At 35.3% G+C, this 23,607-nt stretch overlaps 1 long non-coding RNA gene across 1 annotated transcript in view; it reads right to left on the reverse strand.

The window, feature by feature from the left end:
• Nucleotides 1–455: 455 nt before the first annotated feature.
• Nucleotides 456–23,607, reverse strand: part of LOC135274184 (uncharacterized) — a 48,544-nt gene continuing 25,392 nt past the window's right edge. Inside the window, exon 4 of the long non-coding RNA XR_010341967.1 lies at nucleotides 456–742. This is a non-coding gene — a long non-coding RNA (uncharacterized LOC135274184). The remainder of the gene's footprint in view (nucleotides 743–23,607) is intronic.

Below are 23,607 nucleotides of genomic sequence, written 5' to 3' on the forward strand. Positions count from 1 at the left end.
CTCAAGAAAGAGAAAATAGCTGTTAAGTGCTATTGTATAAGCAAGTAACTTTTTAAATGGATCCTGGGCTGTTCTTCATCAAGGAAAATAAACTGCTATAGCTATTAAAGCTGTCTAACATTACTGATGCCTAGAAAGTGTTAATTTGCAATTAGTCAATTAAGTGATATTTTTGCTATGCTGAGCATTACTGTTTGGTAGTTTGACAATCTGTCTGTTGAAAAGAGAAGACAGTCTTTTGAGACAACTATTTGTAGTCACTGAGTAACATTGATTATCTATGTTTGCCAATGCCTGGAGAAAGGAAAATCATTATGAACGACTCAGATTGCATATAAATATGTTGATAAATATGTTTGACAATGTTGAAATATATTATTTCCCTGTATTTGAAAGAAAATTGTTTGCCAGTCTAAGGAAGGGATAAATGGCATCCACAATGCAGACTAGCTCCTTTTTTTATCTTTCTTTATTTCCCTGCAAAGCTAACGTCTCTACTCCTCTGCAAGATGACCTCCTCCTGTGGGCACACAGCAACCACTGGCTCATAGCAGCCAGACAGCCCCCAAGTGCCTCTGAAAATTGCTGTGAAACAGAGATTTGTCTGTTTCTTGAGAATCAGAATGAGTCAGAAGCCCAGTACATATGGGAACAGTTGAGCCTCTGGATCTTCTGTGCAGTTTCTCCTTTCTGATAAGTTATTCTCTTCATACCTGCAAATGATTCTCTCCCAGATAACAATCTGAGCAGGGAGAAAAAGAAGAAAGGGACACTTTCTCTAGTGAGTCAAACTTCAAGCAGCATTTGATGTACCCAAGCCTTGGAAAAGGGCTGAAACTGCATTTAGTTTGTGGCAAATGTGAATTATCGTCTTTCTATGTCAAGTTGTTCACATCTTTTGATAACACAGCAGATGATACTTACTCAGAGTATTAATCATGGCACTTAACCTACTCTGAAAGAAAGCTCAAATACCCTTAGGGAGAGCTTCCATTACCAAGATATCCAATATTCATTTTGCCCTAAGTGCAACCTCCAAAGATGCAGTCCTATTTAAATAATCAATTCTTCTCAATCACCCCACCCAACAATGACTGGAAATTACTCCAACGAAAAGAAGAATGGAATAATCAACTTTGAAAGAAAGCCCTTTTTACATTAATCTTGTATTTTTTCTCGCTCTCATTGTTTGTATTGTTTTAGTACATATTGTAAGCAAACATGTTCATCAGTACATATCACTTGTTGAATTTGTCAATCAGTTCTAAACATCTATAGGGGATTGATATTTGTTTACTCAAAAGAAGTAAAATAAAGAGCAATGAATTATGAAAAGCAGGTTATAACTGTAGCTTAATGTTTGTGATACTTTAATTAATCAAGTTAAATTTGCATCTTTGCAACAGGTTTCTTGAGTATATTTTTGTTGTTGAACATGGGTCAAAGAGTGAAAACTAACTTATAGAGTGAGAATCTGGATCTACAGATTTGTATCATTGGTCCTGAGGCCAAAACCCTCTTCCTTTCATTTAAAAATGAATATAGATTGGGAAATTAACTGGTTATCCTAACATTGCAAAATACCCAAGTCTGCATTCACGGTGAAATAAACTATGTTTGGGTCTTGGAAGAGCTCTATGTAATGCTAATGTGAATTACTTGAGTTCATTATCTTTACTGATCAAAAAACTTAACAGAATCCTGCTTCATTATAGTGCTGTATAGAACAAACCATAGCACACCAACAGCAATCAGAGGAATAATTTATGATTATAATAATTCCAATCTTTTTATGACACTTTGCCCTGTATTCTTTGAATTGATCTTTACGCAAACTTTATGATTTTGGCAAGAGAATATAAAGACCTAGATATGGCCCTTTAGTGCTTTACAGAAAATCTTGTTCTTTAGTCACATGGATATATGTGACTTCCATGTATAAATGGCTTGACTCTAGAGAGTATTAGAGTAAATATTGATTAATCCTAATAGGTGTTTCCTGGCATTCTATGTCAATGTATCACAGTGGCTTGGCTTGTACTTTCCTGACGTGCTAAGTCAATGTATAGCTCCCGGATCTACACAGTAGTATTATAGGCACTGAGGCAAAAACCCATTCCCTTCAAAATAACGGTGACCTTCCTAACAGAGGTAATGTCATCTCTGCTCCTCCTCAGCAACTTTCCAGTCACCCACAGGGATCCTCTTAGCTAAATAGCCATCAGCTTCCTTTTCTAATTTTATGGTAGGAGGATAGGAAAAGAACATATTCCCTGAGGCATTTGGAAAGTTTAATTGTATTTTTGCAACTTAGGTTCTCATAGAGAGTGCAAAATTTTTCACAATAGAATGAATTGAAATAAAATGTAAGATAAAATTAAGGTCACTATTTGTGATTATTAAAACTATCTTAAGTGATTTTCAGTACGTGTTCTCCTCTATACGACTGATGTGCGTGATTATTTATTGATTTACCTGCTTTTTGTTGTGACATTGTACAATGAGACCAAAATGCTACTTTGATTCTTTAAGCTTAGTTCATTAAATAATTTCCTGGTTGGGCTTGTTAATTCCATAGGTGTGAGTTTGAGGGCAGGGTGTTTACTTTTTTTCTGTTGCTGCTTTTCTCAGCTATCTCCTTGTTAGTGATTACCTATGAAGTTCTTTGTACTTTTTGAGGAGAAATAAACAAGTAGTCTGAAGGTATTGTATGATAGATTTTTCCAGATAAAATATTTCAGACCTCCAACTTATAAGTTGCAATGAATTTCTGTTTATGGTGATCACTGTCCCTCGGGGGCATGTTAGCTATAGCTGGCAGACAGTAAGGGAGAAGTGGGGCACCCACAGAGTGTTGGGTGCTTATTTATTCTTAATGTGACAAGACAGTAGATGCATTATCGAAGGTCATGCAAAAAATGTGTTACTTATGTTGATTGAATGTCCAGGTATAGATAATGTATGATTTAAACCTCATAATTGACTCTTTGTTCATTTTCAACACTGTTAGGGTAACAATGGAGACAAGAGAACATAGACCCACGTTTTCTTTATTGTGCTAAAGCATGTGCATCTTTAGCACAATTTTCTCTTTCTTGGATTGATAAACTGATTACGAGGATGTATTAGTCTTAGTTCTCCAGAAAAACAGAACAAATTAGGAGCACATATGCATATATATGGCTTATATGCGTATGGTATTGGTTTAAATTGTTAAAAAGGCTAAGAAGTCCCCAAATCTGCAATCTGCAACTGCCATCTTGAGACCAAGGAGAACCAGTGGTATAGTTCCAGTCTGAGTTCAAAGGCCTGAGAACCAGAAGAGCTAATGACCTAAATAAATTCCAGTACGAGCTCCAAGGCAGAAGAACACTCATGTCCAAGCTCAAACACAGTCAGTCAGAGAGTGGATTCTCCCTTACTCCATCTTTTGTTCTAGTCAGGCCTTCAAGGGATTGGATGACGTCCATCTACATTGGGGAGGGCAAACTGCTTTACTCAATCTGTATTCAAAGGCTAATCTCATCCAGAAACATCCTCACAGATACAACCAGAATAGTGTTTAATAAAATATCTAGGCGCCTGTGCCCAGGCAAGATGACACATCAAGTTAACCATCAAAAAGGGGCTAGCTCTGGTCAAGGTTAAGGCTATTGACAAAATGGTTTGTTCAAATGATCTTTCTTCTATATAACTTCTCTATTAAAGATCCATGCACATTGCTATGGAATGTGATTTGTCTCAGATCAATTCAATTCACCACACATTTCTTGAACTCCTATGCTTACAAGATACAATGCCAAACTATATGGGAAATTAAGTGGAGCAAAAGATTTAAGAGTGTGTAATCTGGTATTGAGAGATGAAAATCCCCTCATTGCAGTGAAAGGCAGAATATAATAAGCGAAATAAGACAGATATCAATTACTTCAAAAGGAAGACAAAGAAGGGAAGAATTTATTTCTACTGAATCAAGGAATACATATGAAAAGGTTTAAACTAGCCTGGATTGTGAAATATGAACACCAGGGCTTGAAAGGGGTCGATTTTATATCATGATAACTATTTCAATTTGATGAAAAGATATTTTTGATGCTCAGAAAATTTCTTGAATGAGAAAAAGTAAATTGTGGCAAAAAGCAGAAAGAGATCACTAATTCTATCACAGGATTTGCACTTAGCCATTTTTGACGTGGAACTATTTTGATGGAATCCCCAAGGATTTCCCTGAACATAAGATGTGTAGTTAAGGTATTTGTCATCCTTCTACCCAGCTCCTACCATAAAGATATGGTCATTCAGAAGGTGGCGTGTTCAGTGAGTGTTATCCACCAGGGAAAGACTATAGTCTATAAGAAATCTTAAAATATAAATTCCAACTATTTTGTTTTCTGCAGAAAGTACTCTCTGTAAAGAACTAATGTAGTTTTATGAAGTATTGAACCTGGAATAATGATATAATATGCCTTTTTGTTGCAATCTAAGTCTGTCATAGGTCATAAAAAATTATCTTGGAAATATAATCTTAATAATTAGCTTTAATAGTAAGTGAAAAATTATTACACAGACATTTTTTCTATTAGTTGTATGTGTAATAGAATAAGACTGTACTAATTAACACTTCTATAGTAATTAATATTTGATTTATATTGATCCTGACTCATAATTCTAATCCTTCATGACTAATGGGTACCGTATGGATGGGCAAGATGGCAGGAAGGGAAAGAAAAGAAGGATTTTTAGCAACGTAATAGAGAAGGGTAAGAACTAAACAAGATATAGGTGTTCTTTACCACAAATAAAGCCTAAAAGAGAAAACCAAAATTTTCTACTAAAATAGTTAACTATGACATGTGTCATTCATTTAGCAGCCATTATGTATTAAGTTGTGTGCTAGGGATCTCAATATTGAAACATCCCGTATTATTAACCACGTTATATAAGAAAGAATCTGAGATTTGAAAAAATTAGTAGTTTTTTCTTTTTCTTTTTTTAATTTCCACAGGCAGCAAATAATAGAGCTGAGATGCAAATACAAATTAATTTTACTTCAGTCGTTCCAAAGCTCATACACTTTTCAGTGTATCACACGGTTCTTGTAAAGCCTACATCAGTTTATTTATTTCATCACTGAGATGTCTCTTACATTCAGTAACCCCTTTATATACTTCCTCTGTCCTTGGCTTGATGAACTCTTTCCTATAGCATTTCAATGGTTGTTTTTAAACTGATTTTTCTGCCTCTCATTTTCCATTTATGCCAGTTGTCTGCTTCTTGTCTCTGCTCTTCAAATGCACTTGTGTGTGTGCATTTAGATCACCTAGGTTTGCGATATTATAGCTGAATCTGATAAACATTTCTCCTTTGCCCGAAACATGAAGTTTGCTCTGTTTATATCTCATCAAGAAATGAGGTATCTGTGCATGTATATAATTCCTTACAGAAAAAAAAAAATGTGTTCAACATAGTTAGCTATTCCTGTTGCAAGTGACCCTCTCGACTCAGCCTCCCAAAGTGTTAAGATTACAGGTATGTGCCACCGCGCCTGGTCATTAGCTATTCTTGAACCTATGTCAGAGCAAGGCAGAGTGAATGTTAAATTGAGTCAATGTTGCAGAGGAACTCAAATTCCAGATAAGGCGTATGAGAAAGAGAATTGTTAAGATCCTTTGACCCCTGATAATTTATTCTTGATTTCATAGAAAAACAACCCATTGAAACATTTACTGCCTGTCTTCTTAAATACTCATTTGTGTTTGTGTACCTTGTCTTACCACTGTGCTATTTTTCCTTCTAACAATGTTCTGAAGGCTATACCAGTTATACAGTAAAGTTAATTTATTTGTAGTGAATAGGGATGCAAGTGCCTACTTCTAATTTTCAGTTTTTATCACCAGAAAATGCATGGTTGCTTGATGGAAAATACTAGAGTTTAATATGAAAACCTTCATGTCATCATTTCAGTTTTCCCTCATTGCCTCGTTTCCCTAACAAATACTCCACATTCTCCAGTGTTTAACAGACAATAAATCAGTGCTGTGGCTCATTTAACACTCATATTGGAAGGGATTTATTCTCTCTGAAGCTTCAGAAGTTGGGCCAAATACTCAGTTTTATGTATTCAACCCCTCAAATCCAAAAGATGTGATATGAATCAAACTAACAACACAAACAAACTCTCTGGGGGAAAAATAATGCAGTGAATTTAAAATCACTAATAGATAAAACGAGGACACATTCCTCCTGGTGGTATAGAATAGCTCTCCTCTGCTCCAGAGGGTGCATTCCTTTTCAGCAACATAAATCTGTCTCCTTTGGACAAAGAGATGACTTAGTCTCCAGAGCCAAGAAAAGATCCTGCTGGATTTTAGAATTTGGAGAGTTCTATAAACTCCAAACATGAATTTATACACCAGAACTGGTCAATGGTCCATCTAGTCAAGCATCCTGCTTCCTCCTGCATCTAATGATGGATGTGTTAGAAGAAAGAAATAAACTTGTCATGATGCCCCTAACTGAGAAAAATAGCCACATCGAGGAAATTTCTTCTTGACTCATCATGCCCGAGGCCTGATAACTATTTATCGCTATACTACTGTTACAGAGAAATTATTTTTTCCTTTTTTTGTAAGAACAAACTATTAAATTTCTCATAAGCATTTAATTCTTAATTGAATCTTATTAACTTCTGCTGATTAACAACTCACGGTAGAGTGAATCAGCAATCACGTTCCACCTCTTTATTTTGCTTAAAAACTTCCAGCTAAATGTACATAAAATAGTGATATCTCTCACTTTGTGGGTTTCTTAATATTATACCTCTAAAAAAATGTGACCCACTGGAAGTCAACACATAAAAAATTTTCTGTATTTAGTTATAAAATGTATTATTTGGTTATTAAACGACAAGGAGTGAAATTTCAATTCATGACTTGTGAGCGTTTCAAGCCCACTCTGTATTATTTGCTTAAACCTTTTAAGAACCTCATATTTCTTTACTAGGAGAAAATTGCCACTGAGCTAGACTACATTAACATGAAATATGTTTAATGATATCCTTGCTTGGAAACTACTAACAATGTGTTAACAGTTTTCCAGGACACTGTGGACAGTGTATTTTATTTTTTTTTGACAACAGAGCTGCAAACCACTTTATGCAACTCTGTATTACATTGTCAAGCGTTTGATGGAAGGACTTTAAGTAAACAAATCTATGTCATCAAAGGACTTAACTCATTGTCGTCACCTATAGAATGCTGAGCAATTAGGGCAAGGTCAAATCTTGCGTTAGAACTCTGTGCTACTGTGGGTTAACTGCTACTCAGCCTTTGAGAGCAGGCATTTATGCTTGTTGGCAAACTAATTAAGGGAAATAATATGCCAAAAGAGTTCTTGCCTTATCATTTTTTAAAACGTGTTTACTCATAACTGTGCTGGGATTGGTGGTCAGAAGGGCTAGAAGAAACACGAGTCCTCCAACAATTCTCTAATTCTTTTTGCACAAATAGCTTACGTCATCACCTATTTTGAGCGAAAAGCCATAAATTGATCCCAGGAAACAGTGAATCATATAGTCAGATATGAAAGTTTGTTCCTCTGAATGATAACAGATTAACAATCAAATATCTATTTATATGATTAATGTGCCTAAAGTGGGGTTTATTTAAACAGCATAGAATGATCATCAAGAGAACAGGACTTCCGCATGGATGCCCCAGATTGGAATCCTTGGCCCAAGCAGTCATTTCTATGTGCAATTCACCAAGCCTTCTATTGTCTATTAACCTACTTCATAAGGGTGCGATGCCAGGATTAGAACTTTTAAAACACTTTTAGATCATTGTTTATATTATTATCACTATTATATTTTATGATTTACAAATTATGTGATTAACATGAATAAATAAATTATGTGAACAGAATATTCTATAATTAAACCAGTTAATTTTGAAAACAGTGCAGATTATGAGTTGTTCAAAAGAGAGAGAGAAAGAGAAAAAGAAAGCAAGCTTTGACAATGTGTTGCTCTGATATAGCATATTCCATTGTTTCCGTAGTTCAGTCTCACAAATATCACGTACGATGTGTTAATTATTACTATAAAAGTTTGATAAGTATATATTTGTCCCTCTAGAAACTAAGCTCCTTTAGAAAAATAATGTGAATATATTTTTGTACTGTTACAAGATAGTACTAGACTGATAAAAATGTCCTCATCATACCCTTCCCTCCACAAATGAACATAGCGCTTGAATAGTTTTTGAGTTAAATGGTTCTTTACATGTCAGTATTATATTTTGTTAAGTGAATATCATTTTTTTTCCAAGCCCTTGCATATGTGTATAGGCACTGCAAGGCAAATCTCCTAACAGCCTCTGTTCCATGTACCTGAAAAACAGAAGACAGGAAATGTAAAAAGTGACAAGAACTTAATAAAAATTTATGATTAACTCAGCATGCAGTGACAGAGGCAATGTGAAGACCCTAGAATGTATACACGTACCCAAGTACGCAGGATCTATGGGGTCAAGACTAGAATCTAATATATAAGGAATGCTTCATGACTATTCCTTATACACACACATACATGCATCTATTACATTTTAGAGGATAACTTTATTTTATTTACTGTGCAGTTTTAAAAAATTTTCAAGTAATACATAATAATTGCACATATGAGTTACAGAGTGATATTTTTATACATGTATATAGTGTCACTATTAAGTCAGGATAATTAGCATATCCATGTCCTGAAACATTTATTATTTTCTTATGTAGTTAACATTCTAACTCCCTTTTTCTAGCTATTTGAAAATATATAATACATTTTTATTAACTATAATTACCCGATAATGCTGTGTAACATTAGACTTCTCATTCTAACTATAATTTCATATCCATTAAACAACCTCTCCTATCCTTTCCACCTCCCTACCCTTCTCAGCCTTGAATAGCCACAATTCTACTCTTTATTTTTGGGAGCTAAACATGTTATCTCTCACATATGAGTGAGAACTTGTGATATTTGTATTCCCGTGTCTGACTCATTTCACTTAACATAATGTCTTTCAGGTATGACAGGATTTCATTCTCTTTCAAGGCTGAGTAGTATTCCACTGTGTATATATGAACATTTTCTTTGTCCATTCATCTGTTGATAAAGACTTAAGTTGACTCCGTATCATAACTATGGTAGAGTGCTGCAGTAAACATCAGAGTGCAGATATACTCTTTGATATACTGATTTTCTTTCCTTTAGATAAATACCCAGTGGTAGGATTGCTGGATGGTATAGTATTTCTATTTGTAATTTTTTAAAACCTGATACTGTTTCCCACAATGGCTGTACTAATTGACATTCCCACTGGCAGTATATATGAGTTCCTTTTTCTCCACAACCTTGCCAACATTTATTATTTTTAGTTTTTTTGATGAGTCATTCCAACAAAGTTAGCCATCTCATTGTGGTTTTGATTTGCATTTCCCTGATGATTAGTGATGTTATTTTTTCATATAATTTTTAGCCATTTGTATGTCTTCTTTACTGTGCTGATTTTTAATGGAATTATTTGTAGAGTTTCTTTTAGCTGTTGACTTATTTGAGATTTGTGTATATTCTGGATATTACTCTATTGTCAGATGAATAGTTTGCAAACATCTTCCCCATTTCTACAGGTGTCTCTTCACTCTCTTGTTTTCTTATTTATTTATTTATTTATTTATTTTTGTTTTATTGTACATTAGGTTCTGGGGTACATGTGCAGATCATGCAGGATTGTTGCATAGGTACATACACGGCAAGGTAGTTTGCTGCCTCCATTGCCTGTCACCTGTATCTGGCATTTCTCCTCATGTTATCCCTCCCCACACTCCCCACCCCCCGTCCCCTAGCCCCTCAGACATATCCCAGTAGGTGATGCTACCCTCCTGTGTCCATGTATTCTCATTGTTCAACACCCGCCTATGAGTGAGAACATGCAGTGTTTGATTTTCTGTTCTTGTGTCAGTTTGCTGAGGATGATGGTTTTCAGATTCATCCATGTCCCTACAAAGGACACAAACTCATCATTTTTTATGGCTGCATAGCATTCCATGGTTTATATGTGCCACATTTTCCTTGTCCAATCTATCATCAATGGGCATTTGAGTTGGTTCCAGGTCTTTGCTATTGTAAATAGTGCTGCAGTGAACATAGGAAGAATCAATATCGTGAAAAAGGCTATGCTGCCCAAAGTAATTGGTAGAGTCAACACTCTCCCCATCAAGCTACCAATGACTTTCTTCACAGAACTGGGAAAAACTACCTTAAACTTCATATGGAACAAAAAGAGAGCCCGCATAGCCAAGACAATTCTAAGAGAAAAGAACAAAGCTGGAGGCATCATGCTACCTGACTTCACACTCTATTTCAAGGCTAAAGTAATCAAAACAGCATGGTACTGGTACCAAAACAGAGATATAGACTAATGGAACAGAACAGAGGCCTCAGAGGCAACACAACATATCTACAACCAACTGATCTTTGACAAACCTGAAAAAAACAAGCAATGGAGAAAGGACTCCCTATTTAATAAATGGTGTTGGGAAAACAGGCTAGCCATGTGCAGAAAGCAGAAACTGGACCACTTCCTGACACCTTACACTAAAATTAACTCCAGATGAATTAAAGACTTAAACATAAAACCTAACAACATAAAAACTCTAGAAGAAAACCTAAGCAATACCATTCATGACATAGGCATAGGCAAGGACTTCATGACTAAAACACCAAAAGCATTGGCAACAAAAGCCAAAATAGACAAATGGAATCTAATTAAACTCCAGAGCTTTTGTACAGCAAAAGAAAAACAATCATTAGAGTGAACTGGCAACCAACAGAATGGGAAAAATTATTTGCAATCTACCCATCTGACAAAGGGCTGATATCCAGAATCTACAAAGAACTATAAAAAAAAAACAACAAATCCATTCAAAAATGGGTGAACAGACACTTTTCAAAAGAAGACATATAGGAGGCCAACAAACATGAAAAAATGCTCATCATCACTGGTCCTTAGAGAAATGCAAATCAAAACCACATTGAGATATCATCTCACACCAGTTAGAATGGTGATCACTAAAAAATCTGGAGACAACAGATGCTGGAGAGGATATGGAGAAATAACACTTTTACACTGTTGGTGTGAGTGTAAATTAGTTCAGTCATTGTGGAAAACAGTGTGGCGATTTCTCAAGGATCTAGAAATAGAAATTCCATTTGACCTGACAATACCATTACTGGATATATACCCAAAGGATCATAAATTGTTCTATTATAAAGACACTCTCTTGTTTTTTTGTTTTTTTTTTTTTTTGTGCAGGAGTTTTATAGTTTGATAAGACTGCACTTATCAAAAAGAAAAAAAAAGACTGCACTTATCTATCTTTCCTTTTGTTGCCTATGCTTTTGAAGTCTTATCCATACAATTTTAGCCTAGAACAAAATTCTGAAATATTTTTTCTATGCTGTCTTCTATTAGTTCTGTAGCTTGAGGTCTTATATTTAAGTCTTTAATTCATTTTGAGTTGATGTTTGTACATGTAGAGAAATAGATGTCTAGTTTCATTCTAATGTATATGAATATCCAATTTTCACAGCATCATTTATTGAAGAGGTCATCCTTTCTACAGTGTATGTTCTTGGCACCCTTGTTAAAATCAGTTGCTTTAAATACATCAATTTATTTCTAGGGTTTCCTATTCTATTCTATTCTATTCGGCTATTTGTTTCTCTTTATACTGGTACCATGCTGTTTGGGTTGTTATAACCTTGTAATATATTTTGGAGCCAAGTGGTATAATGTCCCCAGCATTTTTTTTGTTTTTGCTCAGAAATGCTTTGGCTATTCAGAGACATTTGTGGCTGCATACAAATTGTTTTCTAGGAATTTTTTTTTTAATTTCTGTGAAAAATACCATTGGTATTTTGTTAAGAATTGTATTGAACCTGTAGATCAGTTTGGGTAGTTTGTTAATTTTAAAAATATTAATTCTAATCCATAAACATGAGGTGTCTTTGTATTTTTTGGTATACTCTTCAATTTCTTTTATCAATATTGAGTAGTTTTATTATAGAGATGTTTCACCTCCTTGGTTAAATTTATTCCTAGGTATTATTTTTTGTAGCTACTATAAATTGGATTGCTTTCTTGATTTCTTTTTCAGCTAGATCATTACTGATATATAGAAACATACTCTTGGTGGAGGCAGATCTGATGGTTTCCATTTGGCCTTGCTCATCATAATACTCCTCACCTTACAGATCGGGGAACTGAGGTGGGGATTATGCCAGTTGCTGAGTATGTCTATTCCAATTATTCATCTGAACTTGGGGAAATAACCAGAATATGGGTTTGGGGACCTGTGTAAGTTGAACCTGAGCTTGAACTCCAATTATCACCTGACCCTCATAAGCTCCTATTTTAAATGGAGGGTCAGAATGATCTTTCAGGTCCTGAAATCAATGTTACTTCAGAGTCAGTGTTCAGCAGTCCCAAAACGTTCTGATTATTTTCCTTTCCACAGTATATATTTACCCAAGTAAAAGGTCAGAGTTTCCTTGATGCAAAAGATTGACAGTTTAAATTTTTGGTAGAACACTGGGGTCCTTCCTCAAGGAGACTCAGCCTCCCCTTTATTCAAGGAGTTCTGAGTCTATAAATCGGCTCAAGTATGGAAATTGGTTGATTTTTATTTTTATGATTCAAGCTATACTTTTGTTTACTTGATCTAGATGTTTTCTGCATATACATATTAAGTAAGAATGTAATAGGTTTTCTGTTTATTTCGCTCTAGAAGCACCCTGATTAATTACACAATGCTGTAGGTCCACATGGGTCAGACTATTCTGATTGTTGTTTTGCCTCTGCTGTCTATTGCTGTAACCATGTCCACCTTGCCTTCGGCAACTGAGTGCTGCCACTTGTCCCTTGCCACCTCCAGATCCGGTTACTCCCATTGCATTTAGGTTTTACAATTAAGTGATTGTGTTTCCCACTGTAGGATCTGGAATACATAGAAGAGTAATCTCAGAGGTCTTCAAGGATGCTAGTTTCACCTCACAAATCTATTTCTCAAAGTATTAGTGAAAAATGTATCTTCTGGATCCTCCCAGTGTGGGTGAGTGGGTTTTATGTGAAAAATCCACTTCAGCATTCTAACTCCCTAAGCCTTTGAATCTCTTTCTTGATGTTAAACCAAGGAAGAGAAGGCATTTCTAGCTTTCATGGTGGCTTTTGATCCATATTTTAACCAACGAAACAAATAATTAGGACTTTTGTTAACTCCCCAAGCTGCAACATTAAATCCCTGCTTAGTAAGCCCATATTAATAAATTCAGCCTAATCCAACTTTATTTCCTTTTCCCATTATTCCACACCCTTAATATCCATTCCCATACATGTTCCCCCAGTGTTCTGCTTGTATATAATGTGATAGAACACTCAGCTAGTTCTTCAGAGTATAGCATACTTCCTTATTGCACTTCACCTTTAGGGGACTCTGGGGCTTAAGTCCAGTCACTGGTCCAGAAGAAAAGAGGAGTTGTGGGAGTATGTTCTCAGGAGAACCAGCACTGTCTTGCTTGGTGATTGCCTCAGGGGATGCCATTATTGTTTCCTTAAGCAATGCATGGCTAATTCCTCCAGATAGAGATGGAAACACCAATACCACTGTGAGGGGTATTGTCACTGCCACTGGGAGTAGGGAGGCCACTTCCTCTGGCAAAAAAGACTCATCAGAATTTAGGAGCTCATTGTCCCCAAGCTTCATCAGAGTCCTCCCATACATCCTCATTCCAATGTACAGTATCCTATTCTTTTCCAATCAATGTCCTCATTTTAATAGTAGATACCCTGAGGCTGAGAGTTTACCTTCTGTTATAAGTCAGCTAATGACACGATGAGGGCTTGTGTTTGATTATCAACAATCTTAACCTTGTGACTACAGGAGAGAAAATTCTCCTTTAGAGAATACATAGAAGCTTTTAGGCTATTTGTGTGCATCTGGAGCTAAGTGTCCAAATCCCTGAGCTTGTCCTTTCATTTTATCAATTTGTTTAGTGATTTTAGGAGCAATCAACCAACATTTCTTGGTTTTCCACAAATATTTGAAATAGAGTCCTTAGCATTTGAAGGTCTAATGAGATTAGAAAGCCAATTGTAGAAACCTCAAAACTAATTAAAATTCATTCTTAAAATTACGTTCCTTTAGAACAACTTCTCATACCAAAATCTCTATTAGCCAGGGTTCTCCGGAGGGAAAGAAACAATAGGATGTATATAAAAGAGAATTTTTTAGGGGGAATTGGCTCACACAATCACAAAGGTGAAGTACCATTATATACCATTGGCAAGCTGGAAAATGAAAGATGCTTGTAGCATGGCTCAGTCTAAGTTCAAAACCTCAAAACCAGGGAAACTGACAATGCAGCCACCAGTCTAAAGCTAAAGGCTTGAGAACTCCCAGAAGGCCACTGGTGCAAGTCCCAGAGTCCACAAGCTGAATAATCTGGAGCCTGATGTCTAAGGGCAGGAGGAACAAAAGGCAATCCAGTCTAGAAGGGAGAAAGAGAAGAAACGCAGCAAGTTGAATATCCACCCTACTTCACTCAGCTTTGTTCTAGCCAGACTCCCAGCTTACTGAATGGTACTTTTACAATCAATGTCCTCACTTTAACAGTTGACAACCTACAAGGCTGAGAGTTCACCTTTTGTTGTAAGTCAGCCAATGCCATAATGACAGCTTGTGTTTTATTTTCAAAAATTTCAATCTTGTGGCTACAGAAGAGAAGGGTCTTCCTGCCCACTGAGAGTAGATCTTTCTCCTCCAGTCCACTGACTCACATGCCAATCTCCTCTGGAAATGCCTTCATGGACACATCCAGAAACAATGCTTCACCAGCCCCATCTAGGCCTCCCTCAATCCAGTCATGTTGACACCTAATATTAACCATCACACAAAGTGGGGAAAAAAAAAATCTCAAAAATAATTCATAAGTAATTTTTCTGAAATATTTGGCTTACCAGAAGGAGGAAATGCATTGCCAATTGCAACTTAATTCATTGAATTATTTTTGATTTGATTACATCCCTTTATAGTTTTCTTCCTTTCTACGTTCTCGTCCTTTCTTTTTGCATTTTGCATAGCTGAAGCACACTGTCTTTTCAACACTCGGTTACCTAATATTTTTATAAATGTGAAATATCGTTACTGACAACATCAGGGGTTATCTTGAAGTAATGATGATAATAAGGCTGAAGGTAATAGAAGCTAATATTTATTTCAGACTTGCCAGTTTGAAATTTTACTTTACATGCATTACAATTGGAATGTCAGCTCAAAAAGAGCAGGAATTTTGAGTCCTGTGCACTGATGCTTTCCTGAGGTCTAGAGTAGTGTATGTAGGCACTCAGTGAATATTTACTGAATATTGTTGAATGATCTCAAATTTTACAAACAATGCAGCAGTGAATATATCATTTAATATTATCTCCTACTGCTTAGAGACTGATGGGTTGAGTCATGCTACTGGCTTCTGTTTTCCAGCTTGCAGATAAGTTTTGTGTCTTTCCAAAAGTATAGGTGAGAAGTCAGATAAGCATGAAATCTGGATCTGCTGAAAGACAATCTTGGAAAATTACCTTTATTTCATCTAGACTGCTTAATGCACAGAAATTTGTAGAAGTGTGCTGCATGATTACTTATACATACTGAGCAAGTGGATATACAGATTCTCTAGATTAATAGTAGGCTTATATAAAAGGATCCAGAAATCAGACCAACCTAAGTCTAATTATAACCATATGTTTCCCTTTAATCTATATTACCTGGCAAGAAGAAATTAATGGAAAGAGAATAGAGTTAAGACATAAATTCTGAATGTTATCTAATGTTTATAGCATTACTGTATGTGTGTGCACATGTATGTATGTTTGGGAGAGTGTGGGAGACAAAGTGTAATGGATATGACTCGGAATGTATCTTAGATTCTTCTCTGATGAATTATTCATCTGTTAGAATTTTAGTGATTGCCTCTTTCATAATGTTTGTATAATTGCTTATCTAGGTAAACTTGATTTTTCACACATGTTTGCACAAATGTAACACTGCATGCAACTCTGTTTCTGAAAGCACAATATAATACTGATTTAATTATTTGTCTAGAGGTGCTGCCCTTCACCCCAGATAGTGAATATTCTAATAAGAAAGGAAATGTGTTTTATTACATACATGCTACAAGCATAGTGGGGCTTCAATTAATGTTTGCTGGATTAAATTACTAGAGATGTAATAAGTAGTTTCAGAATAATAAAAGCAAACACTTAGAAGACGCTGACTGTATGCCAAGCACAATAGTCTAGGTGATAAATCTAGAGCATCCAATATCCTCAATAAGCCAACCAAGTAAGTACTATTATTATCATCCACATTTTCCTGTTAAAAAAATTAGGGTGAGGTAATATGTTTAAGGTCACCCAGGTAGTGAAAAGAAAAATTAAAATTTATACAAAGGCCCGATTCTTATGTGTTTTTCTAGGGAGAAATGAGGCTCATCTCTTTATCTTCAGGTAAGCTGCTTCCTCTTAATGAATGGAGAAGCAATGATCTGCGCCGTTCTGTTCATGAAATACCTAAAAGTACAATCTGGGTCTTATGATAGCCAATCTAGTGATATTTCCACTACTTCATTAAACTCTAACTTACTTGTGGATGTGTGACTTACTTGTGTGACTTACACCACATCTGTCTTGTTGGAAGTCATATCCAAGAACTTGGTATAGTGACTTTCATATAGTATGTAGTCAATAAATATTTGTTTGCTGAATTAATGATTGAAACATAGCAGAGCTCCCTCAATTTCCATAAGAACTTGATCCTGAAGTTAAAAGGTAACAATTTAAGACACATAATTGTAGTGTTAAGGCCACCATCTATAAAGAAGCACATTCTTTATTGCCTTGCAGACAAATAATCATTAAGAGACTGAATATCAAGTTTGAATAATAATATACTGAGCTAGGTTTTATAAGGGCATTAATTCACATGCACATCTGCAACAACCCCTGAGGACTTTGTAAAATGTGAATATAGACATTATGTGATTCATGCCTTAACTAGGCACCTCTGGGGCATGTCATGATGGCTTGCATTCAGCCACAAGTTAGTGAGAAATATTTGGAAATGTCAGAATCAGCAAAGAACACAAAATGTGCAATTGAAAACTCACCCAGAGATTTCAGTGAGGCTAACTCTTCTGAGATCTACAAGAGGCAGTAAGCCAAGCCCCTTCACTGTCTCAGTGATCAGATAAACACGTGTTGGCATATGACAGTAGCCTCTGACAGATGATCTGTGGGAGCCTGCCAGGGAAGTTGGCCTGATTAGCACTTGACTGGGTGCTCTTCCCTGCTTTCTGCCCTGGGCCAATTTCTGGTTTTGTTGCTCAGGCAGGCTTGCCTCCTTTGTAACACGGGTGTGCAGCCACAGTTTGGGTCCATTTATTTCACACTCTCATCAGTTTTTTTAGTGTGTAACGGAAGGCTTCATTTGAAGCACTAAGACATAGGATGGGTATAGTAAGCCTGTGCACCACATGAACAAGGCTAAATAAACTTCATTGCCAGGTAAAAATGGAAAATTGTCAGGACCCCAGTGCCAATATTTTTGTCTCCCCTGCTTTTTTTTGTAATTTATCATTAAAATGGAATATAAATTTTTATTTAAATGCACAGGTATCCATCCCTCAGTCAGTTTATGATGATCAAGAAGAACAGTTTAACCATTAAAAGAGAATACACAAAAAGTCTGTAAGCATGGCTTCTATCTGTAGCTCTTCCGTGAAGCAACTAAGCACTCTCTGCCTTATGTGTGACGTAACTTTGGCAATAGGAGAGATGAATAATATCTAGTGGTCTGTTTTCTCCTCTGTAATTCAATAATTTTTTTGTTTGAATTTTATCTTTTATTTTTTCTGAATCATTTATTATGCTCAACATAGTAGATCTACAAAAGAGAAATCTATAATTCCTAGAATCCACACCTCTTACCCTTTCTTGTGCTACATGGAGTTCTGGGGTTTAGGTATGACATGGTTTGGTTGTGTCTTCACCCAATCCTCACCTTGAATTATAATAATCTTCATATGCCAAGGGCAGGGCCAGGTGGAGATAACTGAACCATGCAGGTGGTTTCCCCCATATTGTTCTTGTGATAGGGAATAAGTCTCATGAGATCTGATGGTTTTATAAATGGAAGTTCCCCCACACAAGCTCTCTTGCCTGCTGCCATGTAAGAAGTGCCTTTCCTTCTCCTTTGCCTTCCATCATGACTGTGAGGCCTCCCTAGCTACGTAGAACTGTAAGTCAATTAAAACTCTATCACTTATAAATTATTCATTATTGGATATGTCTTTATTAGCAGTATGAAAACAAACTAATACAAAGTACTTTTGTGTGCTTGAAATATTTGCTATATACTAAACATGTTTCAACTATTAAATCTTTTAACTGTTTTTCTTCTTATTTTCTTTTTCCTATGTAAGTTTAACATAGTGATGCAAAAAATGTAAAAGTATTAAAAGCTGTTAACATGAACTGCACAGTTAGGAACAATTTTGATACTTCTGCATCTTGCTATGCTGTATGATTTTATTGAACCTGCAAACTCACAAAAAAATTATTGGAATTCAGGATAGGATGTGTTTAAATATAGCTTCTTGAAGACATCAGAGCATGGCCAAGGAGCCATGACTTGAGAGAACAAGATATCATAGATTAGATAAATTCATTGAAATGAGCCTGATGTTCCCTAATGGTTTTCTTCCTAAAACCAAGGAAATAGCAGATAATGGGTTAAAAATCTAAGGATAAATTTCTGATGGTTTCAGGAAAAACAGCATTAGAAATGTAGGGGCTACCAGGGAGTAGGGGCCCTGGCAAATACCTCTGGGTTTTAGTTTAGTTTCCTGAAAGACTACTTCTCAGAATAAATGCAAACCAGACTAGGCCAGGCCTCACTCATACGTGAATTATTTCAATTACAGACTTAGTCAAGGTGCTCTTCTAAAAGAATATGTTTTTTTCTGTGGAGGGAGAAAAATGCATAATATTACAGCTTCTACAATATTTTATACATTCAGCCCAGAATTCACACACAAAAAAATCACAGACATGCCTAGAGAGAGGTTCAGAGGATTAAAAGTATGCCAAAATACAGACAACAGAAGTATATAGGCTATTATTAGTCATGAATTTTGTCATTTATTAACTTTAAATTAACTAAGAGGAAAATGTTCAAAAAAATAAAATACAATGTGAATAGACTTATCAAAGTACTGGAATCTATAAAAATTATGAAATTAAAATATTGGAAGTGATAGTTATAGTAACTAAAATTTTTAATTTAAATGAGCTAAACAGCAAGTTAGAAACAATGATAGTAAGGATTAGTTAACTGGAAGTTAACTAGGTAAAAATATATTCTAACTGACAGAGGGGAAAACTTATAAGTACAGAAAAAAGCTTAGAGATTCATATAAGACAGGTTAAAAAATTCAAGCATCCATCAGTTTAAAGTACTACCAGAAAAGAAATAGAATGTAGTAACAGCAATATTATTTGGAGAGATAAGTTTCAAAATTGATAAACTACATCAAATCACAGATTCTCAAAGGTCTAATTGCACAAAGCAGAATATTTACAAAAAAAAACACACTGAGATAGATCGTACAAAATTACTGAAAGCCAAAGCTGAAGAAAAAATTATACAAGTAAGATACAATATGTTTGAAGGAAGAATAATTAAATTAATGGCTAGTTTTTCAGTAGAAAAAAATAAAGCCAAAGACTGTAATTACCTGACCTGATTAAAATAACAAACATAACTATTCCTATAACAACACAGATTTGCAAGTGAAGTGAGGACAAGACGTGCTCTGCAACACAATTCAGAAAAACACTTACATGGCTATGTTAGCATTCAATGAGGTAACTCTAAGGAAGTATATATTATGAAAGAGTCAGTCTTATGGAACAAATTAGCATTCTAAAATTTTTAGTTATCTAAAAGTATACCCTAAAAAAAGGAAAAAAAAAACTAACAGAAATAAAAGAAGAAATAGATATATTTGCAATCAGAAAGGGAGATTTAAAAGTACCTTCTTTAGATACTAATAGAACAAGAAGAAAGCAAACAATTCTGCAAGGATATACATAGTAAACTAAGTAGACTCAACTGATGCATATACAACCATCAATCTCAAACTTCACAACACACATTGTTTTTCAACCTTACGTTTCACAGCGTACTTTTTTTTTTCAAGTGCACATGGGACACTTAACCAAAATTAATAATATGCATTTCTGTAAAACAAGTCTCAAGAAGTTTTAAAGTATTATTCATTCAACTTGACTAGGTGTAATGGTGTTGAATTTAAATGTAGATCAAAATTATAAGACATAGGAGGCTTCAACCATACAAAATTTACTCAGCTTTAAGAAAAGATAAAAAATTGCAATACAGCATGAATAGCAAGAGTGTAGCAGTAATATCAGGCACACCACCTCATGTCTCCAAAATGCTCTTGGGATGTGCATGCTAATGACCAGTTTAGCTTAGAGAAGCTAGCCTCTCTGGGGCTCTTCAGCTTTAATAACATGTTGATATTATGCCCTTCTGAATGTGTTCTTTGCTCCTATTGTCCAGAGTAGCTTATGGAAGATAACCTGTTATCTTCCATAACAGGTTACTCAATAAGCAGTCTCAACAATAAAGTACAGATGCTCATCAAAACATAGCATTCATTGTGAACCTGGTATATTCCTATACATTTCTTCACTTATTATAAAATATATCTACATGTATCATTTATGTAGAGATCTTTCTGAGGTTGCAGAGAAGAGTGTCAATCAGCTGCTAACTCACCTTCCAGAATAGAAAATAATTAATATAAAGATAATTATAACACATTATATTATTTGGAAATTAAACAACACATTTCTAAATAAATCATGGTCCAAGAAGAGCTGAATTCTCCCCAATAACTGGGATTACAGTCACTCGCATCTATGCTCTGCTAATTTTTTTTTGTATTTTTAGTAGAGACGGAATTTCACCATGTTGGCCAGGCTGGTCTCGAACTCCTGGCCTCAGATGATCTGCCTGCCTTGGCCTCCCACAGTGCTGGGATTACAGGTGTGAGCTGCCTAGCCCAGCCCTAATTGTGCCTTTTGTAATGAATCCTTCATAAAAACCCAAAGAGCTAAGACAGAACTTTTGGATGACTGAAACTGTGAAGGTTCCTAGGGAGTGGTATGCCCAGAGAGAGCATGGAAGTTCTGCCCATATTCCCCCATACCTCTCTCTATACATATTTTCTATTTGACTGTTTATCTGTATTCTCTGTAATATTATTCATAATAAATCTATAAAGATAAGTGGAGTGCTTTCCTGAGCTCTATGATCCACTCCAGCAAATTAATTAAACCCAAAGAGGAGGTTGTGAAAATCCAACTTATAGCTGGTCTGTCAGAAGCACAGATCAGAACCTGTGCTTACAACTGGCACTTGAAGTAGAGGGAAGTCTTGTGGGACTGCACCATCAACCAGTGAGATCTGACACTACCTTCAGGTAGATAGAGCAAGAATTAAATTGAATTAGAGGCCACTCAGCTGGAGTCTGCTGCAGAATTAATTGGTTGCTGATGGGTAGAAATCCCCACAGATTTTGGTGGCCAGAGATGCTGTGTTAAGTGGAGTTGGATGCATGAAAGTAAAAAAAAAAAAGAAAAAAGAAAAGAAAACACACTTTGGCTTTGTATTTTTCCTTGTATCTCAACATTCCCACAATAAAATCCAGGCCCAGGACTTCATCAGTAAATATTTTCTAACATTTAAGAATGAAACAATGTAGATATTACACTAAATATTTCAAAGAATAAATAATGTGAAAACAATTCATAAATTATTTTCTAAGGTCAGGAAAACTTCAACATCAAAATACCTAGTAAAAAAGAAAGGAATGTCACATATCAGTCTTTCTCACAAGCACAGTTGCAAAATTCCTTACAAAAATGAGAAAATTAAACCCAATAGTTTCTACAAAGATAATTCGTCAGGGTTATGTTTGTTTATTCCAGAAATGTAAGGTTTCTCTAATATTTCAAACTCAACCATGGAAATTAACTTTACCCACTTACGTACCAAAACAGCAAAATAAACTAAAACAAAGTACTTACAAGTACCAAATGTTGGTTAGAACATGGTACAATTGGAAGTCTCATTCACTGTTAGTAAGAATTCCATTGGGTACAACCATTTTGATAAATCTTCTGAAGTTTAATATTTGCCTATCTTATGATCCAATAAGTATACTCCTATATATACATTCAGCATAAGTGCAGAATTACATTTAACAATGTCAATATATGAGAATATACAGAGAGCCTACTCAGAAAAATCAGAAACACAGCCTTAATTTACATGAATATTTTCAGCTGTTATATGATGGTCATATTTCATTTATTCATCCATTGTGTGACACATTTGGAAACTGAAGTACAATTGAGAACCAGAGAATGAATAATGAAGATCTTAAACAAGCAAAGTTTATTAATTTGCTCACAGGAAACTATCTCTGAATCTAATTCACATGATAACCTAGAGTGGAAATAATACAGATGTCTACCAAACACAGATGGAAAATATAATTTGTGATATATTCATCCCATATACTGATAATACTATAAAATTAAAATTTAAGTACATTCAATGATATAGAAAATCTCAGAGATACAAATTTGAGTACAAAAGCTGGATTTGAGGGTTCACATCCTCTGCAGTTTCTGTCATATAAAAGCAAGAATGGAAAAAAACGAATCAATGGTTATAAAAGTCAGAATAATGTTTATTTTGGGGGGATAACATCTGGGATGGGCCTGAGGCAGTCTTTTGGAAAGCTGATAACTTTCTATTACTCAATCTGGATGGTAGTTACACAGATGTGTTTACTTTTCAATAATTATCAAGGTGTACTATTATGATTTATAAATTTTTCTTTCTATATGCTACATTTTAAAATGAAAGAAAATGAACAGGAATATTCTTCCTCAAACAAAGGGATCACGTAATGAAGACTCATTAGAGCTGTTCTCTATAAGCTCGAAGAGCAATGGTATCAGGTAGGTCTAATTCCAAGCATCCAATTGGATAATGATTAATTATCTAGTTATGTTTCATAGGAAATTTGTGGATATCCAGAGGATTGAAATTGAGCCAGTATTTTTTAAAAAAGTGTAACAGCTTGGCTACAGAGCATTACCCCTAGGGAGATTAAATGGCTTTACCAAAATTTTAAATAAGATATTCAGCCATTTTATCATTGGCTATATAATCAGTTGAGGGAGACTGACGTTGCTTAGATCAGGAAAGAGGTGGAAGTGAGGAGTGAGTAAAGAAAATCCCATTGCCAGTAGACTCATGTCCTGTGCTCACATTGAAGCCATATTCATCTTATACTTTTCGGGTGACAATAGAACAATAGGTAATAACTCACAACTATTAATAAATTTA

Source organism: Aotus nancymaae, unplaced genomic scaffold (assembly GCF_030222135.1).
Source record: "Aotus nancymaae isolate 86718 unplaced genomic scaffold, 86718_ANA_hifiasm-v0.15.2.pri h1tg000011l, whole genome shotgun sequence".
Taxonomy (NCBI): domain Eukaryota; kingdom Metazoa; phylum Chordata; class Mammalia; order Primates; family Aotidae; genus Aotus; species Aotus nancymaae.